This window comes from Thermobia domestica, chromosome 17, assembly GCF_964235325.1.
Source record: "Thermobia domestica chromosome 17, izTheDome1.hap1.1, whole genome shotgun sequence".
Classification (NCBI taxonomy): domain Eukaryota; kingdom Metazoa; phylum Arthropoda; class Insecta; order Zygentoma; family Lepismatidae; genus Thermobia; species Thermobia domestica.
The window spans coordinates 49899403-49917093 of NC_137470.1; positions in this window are offsets into that span (position 1 = coordinate 49899403).

The window sequence follows — 17691 nt, forward strand, 5'->3', positions numbered from 1 at the left end:
AATCACCTTAAATTACATGATTCCAAAGCTTTTTTGTAGAGCTTCGGCGTACGCTATTCAACTTTCCTTTGTAGTGACCGTTATCATTAGCATTATAATCTATGCTTTATTAATACAACTTGAATCTATAGCTGACTTAAACAACATAAAATCATTAATTATGCCAGTTTCGTTTAGGGATGGCCGGAACCGCTTCATGGTGCAACCGGTTTTCGGCACTGAACGGATCCGCTTCCGGAACCAGGTTTTCGGATCCAGGTGTGGAACTGGTTCCTAAGACTCGGTTCCGGAACTGGTTCTGTATTTATGTACGATATTGCCCCATAAGGATGAACGTGTTAACGTTATCGTACAGGAACGATTGTTTGTAAGCTACAAATGACTTTACTTTTCGCAAACGAATTATGAAAGAAATTTTGTTCTACACTTACTACTGAACATAAATAGTTCGCCCTCATTCCAGCTTTCACTACGTAAGTAACTTTTACTTTTCCTGTGTATATTTAAGTACTTCCGAGGAAAAATACCAAAATAATGTATCTATGGACAATTTCAATTCCTTGCAAATTGTAAATGCATTGCAATCCGAAGCAAAATTACAGCTACAGAAGAAAAAAAACTATCAATTTTTTTGTTTCCACAATAACCAAACTTCAGTATTTGTGCATCGAACAGATATTTTCAGACACAAACATGTACTTATTCAGAAACACGTATATCTAAAAAATGCAAAACCTTTCTGACACAAAATTCACCTTCTGCTGATTGATTTGCTACATTCTCTTACATTCTCTTATATCTCTCTACACTCAAAGTAATTTATTTTAGACTGTTTCAATCGATATTAAGTTACGGAATTATTTTTTAAGGAAACACATCTTAAAGTAAAGCAATATTTGGGCTACAAAAAAGGATTGTAAGAATGATTACCTAATCAAAGTATAATGAGCATTGTAGGCCAATATTAAAAAAAAAAAAAAAAAAAAAAAACTCAATATACTGTCGTTATCTTCTCTGTACACTTTCCATCTGCTGTTCTTTGTAAAGAAAAATCTAGGCCATGTCCTTACGCGACATAGCGATCAGCGAGTACGAAACCAGAAATAGTGGATTTTTTCCTTAATAGCTCACAATACATGCATTTATGAGAAAGGTCCTAATTATGCTGGTATTCTTATGCATAACAAGTTACCAAGGGAAATTTAAAATATAAGTCCAGAAACACATTTTAAGAAACCACTTTACAATTACCTTATGCAACATTGTTTTTATTCAACAGACGAATATCTAAACAAGAATTAAAGTAAAATAAGATAGGAAACTAAATAGTTACATCAGTTTACACAAGTTTCTTGAGCATAATATGATAGATTCTACAAACTGCAGGTACCACAATTTCATATTCAATGTCAAAGTAGCATATGGCGTAAGTATAGTACTCAATATTTATTTAGTTTACTGAAAAATTTGTATTCAACAAATCTGTAAGTACTTTAATGTGTATATATATATATATATATATATATATATATATATATATATATATATATATATATATATATATATACCTAATGTACGAACTTCATGACAAGTCCTATATTATTAATATGTAATGCAGCGATTTTTCATATACACTCATTTATTTTATTCGTCGTAAAGCGTTTCAAGTGATTTTACAGTAATAACCCTACAGTTGTAAACCTAAAATACACCTATATTAATTTGTGTTTAGTCTGTTGCCAGCATAGGGGGCGCGGTGGCTCAGTGGTAGAGCGTTCACGTTTGGTGCTTTGAGTCCAAGGTTCTATCCCAGCCCCCGCCAAGTGAATTTTGTGGTGGACAAACACCGGGCTCGTGGGTTTTCTCGGGATTCTCCCGTTTCCTCCCACTTTCTTCATTCCACCATTTCACTCATCTCTCATCATCACAGTCTCCTTTGGCATAAGCGTGGGACGTACAACTCAAAGATTTCATTTCATTTTTCTGTTGCCAGCATAAATTTATTTCTTATGAACATTTTTTTTTTATGCAAAGTGCTGAAGTTTACCCGTAAATCTTCCAAAATGTCCTGCACCTTTTTCAAGTGTAATGTTACAAGTACAAAAACATTCGGAGCCCCATACTACGTTTAAAATGAATGAGTTCATATAACTAGGTACAAGACGGCAGTGTATCATGCTAATTTTCAGGAACGTAGTATTTTTGCACGATGTAGAAAACCAGTATTTTTGTTAACAAGTATAGAGTTGTGAGTGTGAAGAAATTTAAAGTACTCTAATCAATGAGATTCTATCTGACTTCGAGTACTTTTTGCACTACTCTTGTTTATACACCGTGCTCGTGGGTTTTCTCGGGGTTCTCCCGTTTCTTCCCACTTTCTTCATTCCACCATTTCACTCATCTCTCATCATCACCGTCTCCTTTCGCCTAACCGGCATAACCGTGGGACGTAAAACTTAAAGATTTCATTTCATTTTTCATTTTACTCTTGTTTATGCACATATCCTTCCTTACTGACACGCCTGTTCCCTGCGAACAAACTCCCACACTATTCAGTATTTCCGACGCCCTGCTGAACTTCTATCGTAACTTGGTAAGATAGAATTCTAGCTTTTAGAGACCACCTAGCACAGGTTGGTTTGCGATTTTCGCATAATCGTTTGAATGGCATATGTTCAGACACGTACTTATACATGTAAGGTAAAGTCCTCTTTAAGTGAATGTGCCCCCTTGAATGCAACTTCTACCCTAAGAAAGAATTTATAAGTCGTACGAGTGACTTTCGCGATGAAATAATTTTATTTAATAGAATTGCAAGTAATCATTTTCAGAACACATCAGTTTGTATCCATATTATCAAACTGTACGCAATTGTTTGTGTATGCGTCAGAGTACTAACAGTTTAGAATGTCTTAGAAAACGATTTAAAGCAAGAAAAGTAAAAGAAAAAGCCTTTTTAAAACTTTGCGGAGTATTCTTAATCTGGACCGAGGAAAGTTGTTGTCTTCAATAATAGGATTTTGATAATAAATCACAAAAAGTCATGTCATTTAATCCATATTAAACTATACGCCAAGTGTAGTTAATATGTTTTTCATGAGTACAAAATTAAAATAGGTAATGATAACGTAATAAAGGATTAGCCTCTAACCCTTTGGGGATCCTGGCTTTTTGGGCTATTTTTTAGACTTTAAGTCAAGCACCTACTGTATCGTCACTATTTATCCTAGGATCATGATTCATACCTAATTCTCTTCAGAATAGAGCTGGCTTTCAAATGATACCACTTGCGTGCTCATACCATATACCAGAAGCGGGAAAAAATGTCAAAGTGAAAATTTCGGATGGGATTTTTTTTCTCGAAATTTGCCCCCCCCCCCTGGATCCCCCTGTGTCATCGTAGCCATATAAAAAAAATCTGAGAAATAGTACTTAGTATACTGAATGTGTGGGCCAAATTTCAAGTTTCTATCTTGAATAGTAAGGGCGGGAGAATTTTTAACAAAAATTCCCACAGTGCCCCAAAGTACCATAAACACAATGATCTCAGGGAAAAAAATTCCTGAGACATCCCTAATTACCCTAGGACTATAATCCGCCAATCATTCTCTTAAGAATAGAACTGTTTTTCAGGCGGTACCATTCATATGTCTCCATCATGTATCTAAGGCGGGAAATTCCTGAAAAAAGGGATTTTGGGGGGCAAAATTTCCCTTTTTTCAAATTTTGCCCCTCTGGACCCCCCCTGTTTTTACGCAGAAATCGGAAAAAAACTTCTGGTAAATACTACTCGGTGGACTGAATGTTTGTGCAAAATTTCAATCTTCTACGTGAAAAAATAGGCCTGCCAGAGAAAATTTTCCTACTTTGCCCCACTTTTACCCTATACAGAAGTATATTTGGATAGAAATTCACTGAGACGGCCCTAATTACCCTAGGATAATAATTCGACCGTCGTTCTCTTCAGAATGGAACGGCCTTTCAGACGGTATGACTCACGTGGTCCTATCATGTTTTTTTGGCGGAAAAATGACGAAAAACGGGATTTTTGGGGTAAAAAATCCCTATTTTTTTACCCCTTTGCCCCTCTGGTTCCCCCCCTGTTTTAGCACTGACATCGGAACAAAAAATCTGGTAAATACTACTCGGTAGACTGAATGTTTGTGCAAAATTTCAATCTTCTACGTTCAAAAATAAGCCCGCCAAAAAATATATATACCGACAATGCCCCATATTTCCCTATATAGAAGTAAATTTTTCAAAAAATCCCTGAGACGTCCCTAATTACCCTAGAATAATAATTCGACCGTCGTTCTCTTCAGAATAGAACGGCCTTTCAGACGGTATGACTGAGGTGGTCCTATCTTGTATGTGAGGCGGGAAAATGACGAGAAACGGGATTTTGGGGGTAAAAAATCCCTATTTTTCCCCTTTTCCCCTCTAGTTCCCCCCCTGTTTTGGCACTGACATCGGAACAAAAAATCTGGTAAATACTACTCGGTAGACTGAATGTTTGTGCAAAATTTCAATCTTCTACGTAGAAAAATAAGCCCGCCAAAAAATATTGAACATAGGCTTAGAAAATGAGAAAATAAATTTTTGACTTATGACGTCATCACCTCCTATGTCTGGACGCAGGACGGTCTGAAACCATACGTAATGTCTTCTACAAGGCCTCTGGACTTGGAAGACAAAAAAAAAGAACCGGACGAAAAAGCTCAAATAGAAGAGAAATAACACAATGTACCATGAAAAGTGCATATGGTACAAATTGTACCATAGGATGGCTACGGGCTACGGGCTGGAAGCTTTCGGGAAGGCTACGGGCCTGGTGCCTCTCCAGTTTCAAACCTACAAAAATGCACTTAAAACATTAAAAATCATTAGATTAGGTTACATTACTTTTAGAATATTAACAATTGTTAAGCGATGTTACCTTTCACTTAACTTAGAGGTGTCCCTCTAGCTTCAAACCTGCAATAAATAAATAAATAAATATTCTAAGGTTAGATTAGGATAGGTTACCTTACCTTAAAGTTACCTTCAGAAATTCGGCTTGTGCAGTTCGAATATTTCGAGGAGAAAATCATGGTAAATGTTTATAGGTGATCGTATGGCCTCCTCTCTTTAAATAAATATGCTCCCATTTTCCTACGTTTAGAATTTAAATATTATACATGGGAGGAACAGAACCTAAGGTTACATAGCCGATATTTCTGGAGTTTCGTCTGTTATAGAGGAATGAGGATGACGTAATTTTAATTCATGGAGTTTGAAAGTGTGCAGAGTTTCAGCCACTTACGGCGCCAGTTGTAGTTAAACACATATGGCGACTCGTTTGGAAAACTGGTCTCGCGAGGAAGTTCGCTCAGTTATTCGATTTCTCTGAGCGAAACATCGATTTCTTACCGAGGGTGTCATCTTCCTTCACGATTACGCGCGCCTGTATCCAACACAGAAAAACCACCATGCCGTTGATGCAGTTTTGCTGGGACATCATCGACCAACCTCGCTACAGCCCGGACCTCACTCCAAGCGACTTTTACCTGTTTCTGCACTTAAAACATCACCTAGGAGGCCATCGCTTCTCTTCAAACGAAGAGGTGAAACACGTCGTGATGATGAAGCTAAACACGCAATAATAGGATTTTTACCAGGAGGGAATCTTCAAACTTATTCCAAGATACGATAAGTGCCTCAACCGATATGGAGACCCAAATGTATGTACTATCTGCTGGCTGTATTGGTTTTATGAAATAATATATATATGTTTCACACCAGGCTTTGTAACCTTACTTTCTGAACACCCCCTCGTAAATAAGCACTTTTCTGGAATAAAGTCCTTTGAAATAAGTCAAACATTTAATCCCTTGTAGCTTCTTTCCCACTTGTTCGAAAAACGTCATATGATGTTCATAGTATTCAACATTAAGGTACTATGAGTTTACCTTGTCCCGTCCATCTTACTTGTGTCATAACTGTTGTAAAATATTCCGAAATTTGGCTATTTTTTGATACTCGTTATACCCTAACGTACTTAGTTTGTAACGCTGAATAGCTAGTAAGTAATGATGTTATAGTTTTCGCTTGACATGTAGATTTGAAATATGCAATAAATTGACAGTGCGATTTGAAAAAAAAAAAATGAAACTTTATGTTGGGTTGGCAGCATTGGCAATCTGGTGGTATTGAAGAGTATATCAAGTTGATGTTAGCATGACTCGAAATTTCAGCGCTTACTTTTTTATCTATTAGTTTAAAGGTTACAGGGGTGTATCATAATGACAGGTCCATTTTGTATATATACAAAATAATAATGTTTTGTTTTAAAAGGATGTCAAACTAAGTTATTTGAATTCTTTCTCTGATTAAATTGAGCGTACACAGGGCCTCCCTTACGCAATCTGCCGTCACGTGCAATTGCGTCTGCGACATCATTTTCCGACCACTTTCTCCAGTAAGAACATGTCTTAAAAACCACAATTTTAAAAATGAAATAAAATGAAATCTAAGTTTTACGTCCCAAATTAGGCTATAGAAGACGCTGATGATGAGAAATGAATTAAATGATGTAATTAAGAAAGTGGGAGAAAACGGGAGAATCCCGAGAGAACCCAATCACAAGGCGTTTGCCCCTGGTTTGATCTCCGGCCACTTGAGTTTATTGTGGACTACATATGTCTGTGTTTTCTAGAGTTTTCCAATTTACTCCCGCATTCTCATTTCACAAATTAATTCATAAGGATTCAACTTCCTGAATTATTCTTGTCATTTAACATAAACGACATAATCAGCCATTGCAGGAAAAATGTATGTGAAGATCCCATCTTTAGATATCACGAATGCTCATCTAAAAGTATACACAGCTTCATTCATTTATATTGGACCAAAGTCAATGTGCAAGTGTACCACGCATGCGCAACCTATCTCTGTGAAGATGCCATGAGGCAAGGAATAATATTTTTGTTAGTCACGTACTAGAGGAGTGTGGTTGAGCAGAGTCTGATGCTAACGAAACTGGAAAAAAAATCTGGGAGAGGTTCATTGCGGCCCTTGCCGACGCCAAGTACACGGCGTCACTCATCGTAAACATGTGTCAAGGGCGTAAATTTCGTATAGGTCGTGCTACTGTGAATCGTTATACGGAAATCTTGCTTGTGGTTCGGCGAATGACGACCTCCAAAAATCCCACACACAGCGTCCGAGACCAGCAAATGCCGCATGTCGCAACATACAATCAACCGTACCATTCACAGGGATTTACGCCTCACGGTCGTTCGCAAGAGCAGTGTGCTCGCTGTGTCATGAGGGTGAGGAGAAAGGAATTGCAGGAATTATATCGCCGTATGGAACAGGAAACTGGAATTTAAGCAATTCCCTTCTCTGACACTGTCAGGAGTCCAGATTCCAGCCCAATGGAATTTTGTGCTTTCTGACTCCTCAATCGGCGCTCGTCCTATTGTGAATCCGCACCGTCTGTGGAAAACCTGTAAAGCGGAGTAGGATGCGATACCATAGTCCAGCTTGTAAGAATAATCTACAATGAAAAATCCGATGAAGGCAATAGTCAGTAGAGATGGCCTGCAGAGCGAGATTAACCGGTGGCGGAAACCCGGCGCTTCCTAGATAAGCGAAACATTCAAATTGACTCAATATAAATGAATCAACCTCTGAATTATTTAATTTAAAGTGTTACTTTTAAGGAATATTTGTAACCATGTATAAAGTCATAACTTAGATACGTATTTTATTGTAGACTTATTCTTCTCCTAGTTTTTACTCACAAATAGTTTTTCTTTTTTGCTCCTTCTTGCTGTTCTAGGTCAAGGCTAAGTTACTTTGAGCCAAGCTGTTCTAATTGAACTCGTGGATCTAATTGGTTTTTGTTGATCATGAACCAATATTTGAAAGCAAGAGAACAAAATGTTAAAATGGCCCTTGAAGGTCCCTTTGAAGAGGTCGTCAGAACTGAAAGAGGAGGAAATATCGGATATAAGAATTAAAAATAACCATGTATAAGGAAGTTCCGTGGAAACTGTGCAGAAATTATTTCACATCAAATGGTAATCTATACTATCTTCATATATATATAAAAAATGAGTGTTTATATATTTGTTTATTTGTCCGGTGCACAAATCCACACTGTTGATTGACATAGTTTAATCTGAGTAACGGTATCGTAGGGACCGAAAGTTTTGTATTTCTTGATGCTTGTCTTAAGGGGTCAGAAGGGAATTCAAATGGAAGAGGTGGTTTAAAGCTAACTAAAAAATAGAATATCTCTCTAGTTCCTCATATAAATGAGAAAAATCGGTATGTAAGCTTATTTTTATGATCTTTCGAGATATGAAGGTGAAGACAAAGTTTTCATCCACATATGACTTACAATCTGAAAAAAAAAGCTACTGTTGAGCTAAGACACTACTGTAGAAGGACTGGAAGAGGTGGCGTGTAAAAACAATAGAAATAGACAGAGTTATTACAGTCGAATACATTGTTTTTAGTGGCACAAGATGTGTTTTATCGTTTCTGAAAAATACGGCCTCAAAAGGAAAAGGAAGCAATTTCAATAATAATATGCAAGATTTTTTTTCATTATTTATGCAGGAAACATCCCATGTCAGGATTCAATTGTTTGAAAAACTCTGTATGTAAACGCTTCATTAAAAATGAGCGTAAACGTGTATTGTTAAAAAATATTGCTACTAAAGAGCCAAGGATGAAATTTTATATTTTTTAAATTTCTAAATTTAAATTCATTTGTTATTTTTTCTGTGGCAGAGAATAGATATTTCTGCTACTTCTTGAACAATTTTTGCACTTCTAAACTTTCGTCTGCTGTCTAGGGCCTTGTTCACGAAAGGTTAAAAAAAAAAAAATGAAAAAGAAAAACTAAGAAGTAGACTCGCCTAAGTACCTTCTATTTTGCTATGACTATCATGTGGCTGTTTGATTCGCTTTGAAATCACGAGTTCATGTTGTGTGTTACTTTGCTTCGATAGTACATGTTACCAGTTCATATTGATGTTTACTTTGCCTGTTCTCAATATATTTACTAGTCACAGTCTCCCACTCATTAACTAACCCTAAAAACAATATTTTTGGCAAAGCTACGGGCTTTGTGGCTTTGTCCTATGTGTATGCCTTGCAAATGAATGATGACCATCTTTGAAAACTGAACCCATGTCTCCAGTTGTTACAGTCTAGCAAAGCTCCCTGCTGGTCTAGGGGCTATCATGTGTCTTTGATGCACGTGTTCTTGGCTTCGGTTCCTTGTACATCGATTTCAAGAGTATTGAAATTTGAACGGAATACGGTGGTTCGGACTCCACTGTAAACTGTAAATCCACGTCTGAAGTAAGCCAATCTAACCAACTAAATCCTCCACACTGAGAATTTGCTGTATTTTGTGTGCTAGTTTTGCTTCAGTTAGTGACACTGAAAAGGACAGCAATTAGTGTTCTACAGTGTTTTCTGTATTATTTTCCGTAAAAGCTGCTGCATTCTTAACAATTATACTAGCAAAGGAAATTAATCAGAACAATCATGATGACTGTGATGTCCTGATTTGAATATTAAATAATAATGTATTGAGCAATTTGAACTTAAGTATTAGCTTTCAGTCCTATATATTAAGAAATATTCCAGCTTACTTCTGTGTCAGTAAATTTCTCACAATCACAATATAATATTGCACTTTAGGAGGGAATACATATTTTCCTGGGACAAACTGAAAGACAAACTGAATTTGATCTTCACCTTAACAGTCGAAAGATCAGATCGAAGTATTCCTTTATGCTGTAGAATAGGTGATTATATAACAATAGATCTCATAGTTTTTAATTACCGGTAATAATAATACACTCATTATACATTTGTACATGTTTATTAAACATATTGAGGTACATGTGCCATTTAACAGGCGTTAATCAAAAATATTTAAAGCATAGTATATGATTTTGAAGATGACGTCATCCAAGTAGGGTCATTTTTCACCATGCATTAAAATGAACTGCTATTTATCATCCGTGCGTGGCAACCTTAGAAAACGTAGTCATGATTTGCATTCGCATTTGATTTTAGTTTGGCGTTCCTTTCAGAAGGGAGTCATTAAGAGATGTGGGATCTGAACCAAATAAGCTCCCACTAGGAATTAAACTTGCGTTTCCCATGCCAAAGGCCCGTATACTAATTGCTTAATCATGAGAGAATTCGAAAAAATAGTCGGGGGAAGGAACTAGACTAGATTAGCTGCTGCACGTGCGCCATCAATTTATTTGCCATGGACCTTGTTCGTGTAAGCACCGTGGTATTGCCGCGGACACATTTTTTAGGAAGTAGTGACTCTTAAAATGCTACTTAGCGTAAATTCTCCCAACACTTCAACATGGGTCGATTAGTAGATGTTCCATCTCGTAACACGTAATTTTGTTATGAGTGAAAAATCTTGAAAAGAACCTGTTTAGCTCTAAAACGGAAGTAACAAGTCGTCAAATGTTAGTCAGGACACCTGAAAAAATTGAGCGCTTAAGACAAGCTGTGAAGACTAGTCCGAACCGGACATCTCTTAAACACGCCTCTGCTATGAATCTCTATCGCAGCATACTGTAAATATTTAATTATGATTTACACTGCCACCTATATAAAATGTCCATGGTTCAGCAACTAACGTTTCAAGAGTACCTAAAATGAGTAACATTTTCACAACGGATGGTTGAGGTGACTACTGGTCACATGGTTCTCATGATGAGCGACAAACCTCTGCCATTTATCAGATTGTGTGAATGAACAAAATTTCCACTATTGATCTGTTTAAATTCCAGGCAGATGGAGGCATGAACGTTCCTTTCACAGTGACAAGGTTACAATGTGGTGAGGAATTGTGTATTTGGGCAACACATCTTTCGGGGAAATGCAAAGCAAAATATTTACGGTGACTGCAAAGCATTACTTGTCCATGCAGGACAATTTCCTGCTATCCGAACTCACTTGAAGAAGGCGCCTAAATTGCAACCAAATGTAGTTCCAGCAAGGTGCACCAAGTGTTCACACAACATATATTGCGGTTAATTTTTATGGGTAAGATTCCCTGGTCGTCTAATTTTTTCGTAATGGTTACATTACTGGCCTGTCAGTTTCCCAACACCTCTATGGCTGTCTTTTTGTAGGGATTCCTTAAATCGAGACTGTACATAAACATATACCTCACATTCGTCAAATCTAAAGGAGGCATAGCTAGTAAATCGCTGCAATACCAAAACAAGTGTCGGGACTTGTTTTTGAGAGCTTCGACAGAAGACTTGAAGAGTGCTTTTCAAGAAATGGACACTACGTGGATGACACCATCTTCCATCATATAAGACTTTAACTTAAAACAATAATGCACTTAAATACACTTGTACCCGAAGATGTTGAATAAATAAACGTGTACAAGTATTGCCTAATATCGGCCTTATTAATAATAAAACCTATCGGATAACTTTTCCGCAATCTCTAGTATAAAGTATCTTTGTGGAACTTCGAAAGGGTAAGGGAAAGAGTAATTTTCTTAAGCTAAATATCTCAGATGATGTGCTCAGTTATAATAAAGTTTAAAAAGAAGGAAAAATGGATGAGGTAAAGAGACATTCAGTGTGCTTTTCTATTTCTCAAGGAAACGAAATGCTACAGAAGTAAAAATGTTATTTCCCATTAAATTTACTTTGAATGCAATTGTGCGTCACATCTCCAGACATTGTATTTCCTGTTGCAAGGGATTTTCTTTTGCTTTTGAAATCATATATCAAAATACATCATATTTGTGATTGTATGTCATTAGGTAGGTTTTTTTTTTTTTTTTTTGTTTTAAGATAGGTGAAAATCCGTGTGATTTAGGTCGGATGAATACAACCGTAAGACACTATTTCGAAGCTGACATCATAAAGTCAATCTCATAGCATTTTCCTAATGCTGCAGCATACTTTCTTCTCCTCTTCATTGTAATTTTTCTTTTCAACATTACATCACCAAAGGTCTGACCAGCATTATTGAATTAAGGTTTCAGATATTGTAAGTAATTTCCTTGACATTCGAAAATACGGTTGCTTTCTGACTGACATAGTTGAGCATTAAATTTCTATGAAGGAGGAGCGCAGAGAGAAAATGTTTTCACTTCATTAACGTTTGTTTAAATTCTAAGTTAAATCGTTTACCTCCGTCACAAAGGGATAAAAGCTTTTGAATGTTGCTGAATACCTATATAATAATACACTGAAACATGCTACCTGGATTAAATTCTAATTAACAGGGTTTTGGTGGACCAATTTTCATAAGCCTTCCATCATACAATAAATGTCCACAATACACGTTTCACATTCTGTAGACTAAACTAAAATATGCTTATGGTGATTCGTCTGTCTGCCCTAAACATATCATGAAAGTTGTTAGTGCTTTTCTGAGTAGGTCACTGTTACTGCTGCCAATTTCACGGACATCCTCGCCTGATTGTATGGTAAGAAACAGTACGACACAGTGGAGTAGATTCTTTTAAAATTTACACCAAGACTGAACGAAGTTCTACATGTTTTCCAGGTTTCAGGTTTTTCATTTGTAGTATTTCATCACCAAATTCACAGCTTTCCATATTTACTGCCTTCTTACAGCTTTTCAACAAGTAGAAAAGTTACTAATACTACAACTAGTGGTAGTAGGATTTTGAACTATTTTTACATGAAGTATCGAGTATTTATATGTACAAATTATATGATACTGCGACTAGAGGGTCACTGTTACAACATACTCAACTTCACCCCTAAATACATTGCTGTGTTAAATATGACATACAGGTATCAGGCACAACTTATTTGTATTGCAATCTGCAAAAGTGTGTTCATGTGATTTTCTGTATATATGTGTGTGTTTGTTTTCTGGATTGATTTTTAATTCCAGAAAGTGCGTCATAGAAGTGAATTCGTAGTGTTTCTACTAGATTTATGGAAAAAATAAACGAAGTTTAGATCTGCACTACAAATATTGTAAATTAGAATACCTGTTTTCGAAGAAGTTTGCGGTTGGATACGCATTTTTTTCTAGGATTGTGCTGATTTTTCTTATTACGTAAACTGTAGCCATCCAATAATGATATTCATATTACATCCAAAACCACACAAACACAAATGCCAACTTTTCACCTGATGAAGCAGTTAACGAAAGTGCTTACATTGGTCGGTTTATTTGCCCATATAATTGTTTTCATTATTTTCTGTTGGGTAATTCACGTTTTACTACCACTTCGTGATTCCTTTATTCGAACTAAATACACAACTATGTAAGGAATTTACAAAGACCAAAGTCTAGCATTTACTACTTTTGCTTTGGGTTATTCATGTTCATAGAGAACAGGCATACCGAAATATAGTTTAATATGGCAAAATGAACAAACTCAAGACTTACACAAATTAATAGAATTAATTTAACTGAAGAAACAGATAGATGAGTGCAAAAGTTCATGTGTAATTTCCGAGAAATTCGAAAAAACTCAAATAAAAAAATGAGTATAGGACAACGGTTGATTATTTTATTTATTTATTTATTTTTTTGTAATCATCACTTTTGGATCGTGTTTTGATGATGTCAGCTTTACCGCACTGGTTTTTAACTAACCAATTTTTATATGAAAAGCAACGAAATTGACCATCAATTTTCAGAATAACTATTTACAGTGCGTTCCACTAGCTTTCGAACCCGAAAAAAACGTTATAATTTCCGAACAAATATACATAGGAAAATGAAATTCACAATACATATACCTTGTTTCATGCTGAATACACGTTCGTCACAGTACGTGCTGAAAGTGTCCTCCCTGGACGTCAAGACATGTTTGTACACGGCGTTTCATATTGTGAAAAGTCCGATGTAGTCTCCCGGTGTGATCTCATGAATCGCATTCTCAATGTTGTTTCGCAACTCTTGCAGTGATCGTTGGTTGTCTCTGTAGACACAACCTTTAAAAAACCCCGTAAGAAGATATCAGGTGGTCTCAAATCCGGGGATTTTCGCGGCCACAAATCTTTGGAGATTATCCTGTCACCAAAAAAGGACTCAATCTCTGCCATGGACACGTTGGAAGTATGGCATGTTGCTCCGTCTTGTTGGAAATAACCGCGACGCAGTTCTTGATCGTCCAGCTGATTCACAAATTCACTGAAGATGTGTAAGTAAACTTGTGTTTTTACTGTATCTTCAAAGAATATGGGTCCAATGATACGCTGTCGGGAAATTGCACACCAAACTCCCACCTTCAAGGGATGAAGTTAAATCTCATGGTACCATGCTGATTTTCGGAGGCCCACACCCGAGTATTCTGCGAGTTCACATAACCGGAGAGATGGAACCAGGCTTCATCTGTGAACCAAGTATAGTCTAGCATTCCTGGATTGTCATGCAACAAAGCTTGCAACCAACAACAATGCATCACGCGCTTTTCCCAATCTGTAGTCTTTTCAACTCCTGGACGGCTGTAACGCGATATGGAAACAGCTTGGCTCTTTTGGCGGCTCTTTGCACAGTTGACTTTGACATCCGTACCTCTTGTGATAATCGACGCAGGCTCTTCTTAGGGGACTGCAAAAGACGTTGCCGCACATTCTGTACTGCTTCCTCGGACATTCGTGGACGCGCGCCTCCATGTCTCATAAGCAACGTTCCTGTTATTTCGAACTTGTTCACCAAATGATGTATTGATAATTTCGATGGTCCTTTACGGCATCCAAATTCAGGGCAAAATTCACGTTGAACGGTCTGATACGATCCCGATATCCAATATTTTTTAACAATGAACACAAGTTCCTGTACGGTGTACAGAACCATCCTCGCGATGCAGCGACTCGAGTCACACTAACGCACGCGCACCACGCCAAGCAGCACTTTCCCTGGCGCCACCTATCGTCTTTGTTTTGACGTGTGCGCTTCTGTTCAACCCTTTCTCCTGTTTAGCATGAAACAATGTACGTGTATTGTGAATTTCATTTTTTTATGTACCATTGTTCGGAAATTATAACGCTTCTTTCGGGTTCGAATGCTAGTGGGACGCACTGTAAAATAAACGTTGGTCATACGGGGAGTATTGGTTGTTTGTAATTAATGAAATTAGTAACAGTTGTCGTTGAATGTATATGATTAGAGTACCTCAAAATACTTGCATACAAAAGTTGCTTTACGCATGAAACGTCAAATAAAAAAAAAAAAAAAAAAAAAAAACAGCGTTTGGTCGATCATCTTGGTTACTTGTTAAACGACTTCTTTTTTCTTTTCCTTCTGAATTTATTATGTATGAAACGAAACGATGCAATTATACTTTGGACTCAGTTTAGTCTTACTGTAAAAAGTAAAACTTGGTTACTTTAGTTCCTCAAACTTCGGTAAATATCTAATGTTTATTCTTGCTATACCAAATTCTTTAAAACACTAAAAGTTTTAAGATTGCTGTATCCCCGTAGAATATCCCTATGATATCATTCTCGTAATTTGAAGAAATCACATAAATAACAAGATATATTGTTTTAATAATTAATTTTAAGATAATTCGTGTAGAACATTTAGTAAATTATTTATACATTTTACTTTATTTTTAGCATTGTATGGCAGCTCAAGAACAAGGAAAGAGTAAACACTGCAAATGGTTGAAGAAACGGATTTAAGTGACTGTACAAAGATTCTACAATCCAATTTCAAGAACAATTGTACGATATAAATTAGAGTTAAAAAAAAAATAATAATAATACGCATGTGGTGAAGTGTAAGAGAATGTTTCATATAAACAGGACTCAGATCAAGTGAATTTTAGTGTAAGGATAGGTTAGGTCTCTTCGGACTTGAAAAAGAAAAGGAAGAACCTATTAATGTGTTTATAAAACTGTAAATGACTAATTATTAAATTACGATTATTTTTCTAAGAAAGTAGTTTAGAATGTGTCTTATATAGAATTAGAGTCCAGAGCACTTTTAAGCTCATTATGCGTATGCAATTCTAGTTTTAACTTTAGCTTTAAATACATATCACTTCAACGATGGTCGTATCTTATTAGTAGAGTAAATAGGAACTTTAATGATACTAACATATATATATATATATATATATATATATATATATATATATATATATATATATATATATATATATACAGGGTGGGCCATTTTAATTAATCCACGGAAATATCAGAAAAATGATAAAACATAGAAGAAATTTTTGAAGTACACGTTATATATTGCTAAGGGGGAAAACCAATTCCGCCAAAGTACCCCTCTCCGCCCCCCGTAAATGGGGGTATCGGGGGGGTAAGTTTGAAATGTCAAATGGGAACATGGGTCGAGTAATACCTCGTTCGAAAGGCCTTGGAAAACTAAGTAACGCTGTACTAAAAGATGTTTCATATTGTGCACCAGTTTCAAAATGGCCGCCATGATATGGTTCGGAAACTCCAGTACCCGTAGTATGAAAACCATGGAAGGTAAATGAATGGAACAAAATTGAAATACGTAAATATCATAGGGCATATCGAATGATGTAATCCCTGTGATCCCAGTGGCCTCTCTAAAGGGGTCTTGTGGGCTAACTTCAAAATTTCAATGTCCGACCGGACAACGGTTCGGGCGTACGCTTGACCTACCCAATGCTGTTTGGAAGGCAGACTTCATGCATAGAAAATTGGTGCACTAAGTTAACGCGGATGGCCACAGTTACATTTTGCTTAACTATTAGCATTCATGTCATATTGTGAGCTTGAGGGACGAAACGGTGTGTACGTATATCCTCGAAATGCTTTCTGAATAACCAGCACGCATTGCATAAAAGTTTCTCTTTTTTTAGTCACTACAGCGTCATCCTTACAAACAAATATTTCAACCACACCATACCTATTCGTAAGGTTAGCCTTAATTTACGAATTAAAGTACAGTTCTCGTTTGAACTTTCACTTTACTTTCCACCCCACTCACATACAGAGCGCAGGGAGAGATTATTTTGCAGGACTTGGATTTCTCTCTATACATTATGGCAATTTTACTCTAATATTTTTATCTCTGTTGTATTATTCTCGAGCCTTGGAACGCCTCCGTGGTTTTCCTATTTAATTTTCGTTATTTTCATTTATGTCTAACCGTATTCATACTATGGGCACTAGACGTTTTCTTAGACACAGTCACCATGTCTTTGCGATCATTTTGAAAACGGTGTCTCATGTCGAAAATTTTCTTACAAAAGCTGTTTGATATTAATTTGTCTATGTAACGTGATGTTACTCGCTTCAAGCTGCTATTTGAAATTTTCAAGTTGGCCCCGGATACCTTTCAGTTGGCCCTTGAAGTCACCCCGACAACACCTCTCGATGTGCCTTACGTCAGTTAGCTACTCCAGTTTTTCTTTTGTTGATTTATCTCCAATCGCTTTCATACTACGGGTACTAAACCTTTTCTCTGACACGGATACTATGTTTCGGCGGCCTTTTGAGAACACTACCATTTCACATCAATCGTTTTCTCCTCCAATATGTTAGATTTTGCAAGATTTATCGAACGAGGTACCACTCGACTCATGTTACTATTTGAAATTTTGAAGTTAGCCCCCAAGACCCCTTTAGGGAGGCCACTGGGATCACAGGGACCACACCGTTCGACATGCCCTTTGATATTTACGTATTTCAATTTTGTTGCATT